Source organism: Tupaia chinensis, unplaced genomic scaffold, assembly GCF_000334495.1.
Source record: "Tupaia chinensis unplaced genomic scaffold, TupChi_1.0 Scaffold000532_1, whole genome shotgun sequence".
NCBI lineage: Eukaryota > Metazoa > Chordata > Mammalia > Scandentia > Tupaiidae > Tupaia > Tupaia belangeri.
In genome coordinates, this window is record NW_006160045.1 from 8,104,864 (window position 1) to 8,106,816 (window position 1,953).

The window sequence follows — 1,953 nt, forward strand, 5'->3', positions numbered from 1 at the left end:
CACATATATATAGGTTTAAATATATATATATGTATAGATATATGCATATCTATACATATATATATATATATATATAAGCTTCTTTCTTCTTTTTTTTTTTTTGGAGAGTTTTTTTGCTACAGGGCGCGTGCGCTCGCCAGACAGACAGAGAGAGACAGAGAGACAGAAAGCGAGAAATCACCCCCTCAGAGGGGATGGCCACGCCGCAATCCCTTCTCCTCCATTCTCTTCTTGGGATCTTGGGCACGTATGCACACAACGCCCGGCGTGAGTCTTAAACCACTGGGTCCGGGACGCAAACCGCGGTCGACTACGTGGGAGTCCAGCGACATAGCCATTATGCTAACTGCTGATCCTATAAATTTATTTCTTCCGAGAGAGCGCGAGATTGCAATCCTACCAGGGTCCTGATGCTGAGCTCCAATCCCAGTTTCAGCCAGCTCCAGATCACGGGTAAACATACTCAGGGAGGTCTCAGACTTGAACAAAGAACCTTCCCATGTGGGATCGCATCCCAGAGTGTCACGTTGTGTTTACCAGTGTGCCACTATCTGACCTCTCCCTGATTTTTTTTTTTTTTGATCAGTTAAGAGCAACTCCCTACAAAGCCAGCAGGTAGTGTGGTGGTTAATGTGCTGGGCTCCCATATCGCTGACCATGGTTCGAGTCCCAGACCTAGTGACTTGTCTTTTCACTTTCTCTCTCTCTCTCATGAGTACATGTGCCCTATAGCAGATTAAATAATAACAAAAAAGAAAATTAAATAAATCTTGTAAGAGAGCAACTACGTACATGATGGCCCTTGATGGTTCTATCAGGAATAACTTTAGATGTTTGGTCTGGAGTTTGCTGGAGTTTTTCAAAAATATTTAATATGTTAAATTCCCAAACAATCAACGAAAGTCAATAATGATTCATTTCTTGTCATATTTTACCTATCTTTCTACGTGTAGTCTATGGGTTCTAATATTTTCTAAAGAATTATTTATTTAATTTTATTCATTTATTTATTTTCATTTGTCCAGAGACAGACACAGAGAGAGGGAAAGTAAGAAAGGAATCCACCAGATCTGGGACTCAAACCGCAGTCAGCCATTTGGGAATATCCAGTGCCTTAACTACCATGCCATCTGCTGGCTCCTACAGGTTCTAATATTTATACAGGGAGGGGGGAGTTTACCATAGGGCACATGCATTTGTCAGAGAGAGACAAAGAGAGAGAAAATGAGAAATCATCTCCTCAGGGAATGGCCACATTGCAATGCCTTCTCTTTCATTCTCTTCTTGGGATTTTGGGCATGCAAGCACACATCCCTAGTGTGATTTTCTTTTCTTTCTTTACTTTTTTAAAAAATAATTATTTTGGGACCAGCAGGTGGCATGGTGGTTAAAGACATTGGAGTCTCACATGGCTGACTGCAGTTCAAGTCCTGGACCTGACAGTTTTGCTTTCTCACTTTCCCTTTCTCTCTGGTCAAATTAAATAACAATAACAATAATAATAACAAATGGAATTTAATAAATTATTCCTTAAAAAGAATTTTTTTGACAAACCCAGGCCCATCTCCACATGGATCCTGAACTTCAGCTGTGAACTACTGCTTTCAGAGACTTAAAATGAAGATTTTTCTGCTGAGACTTCTTCCTCACTTATTTCTAGTGGGTAGTGTTACCTGTCTCTTTCTCTCCATTTCTTTCTGTGTCTCACTGAGTCTTTTAATTTTTAATTTTTTTTTTAAGGTAAAGTATTCTCTGGGCTCTCAAGTCCCTTTATTGTGTTAATAGGTGCCTCTCCCCATTCTGTTTAGGAAAGGCATAAACCCAGGCCCACCTCCACATGGATCCTGAACTTCAGCTGTGAAATATTGTTTTCACATGGGTGGGTTTTCAATTTTTGCTTTTTTTTTTTTTTTTTGGGGGGTTTTTGCTATAGGGTTTGGGCCCTCCCCAGGA

At 40.3% G+C, this 1,953-nt stretch overlaps 1 pseudogene; it reads left to right on the top strand.

The window, feature by feature from the left end:
• Positions 1-1,953, top strand: part of LOC102489557 (calmodulin-like) — an 11,536-nt pseudogene that overhangs the window by 3,087 nt on the left and 6,496 nt on the right.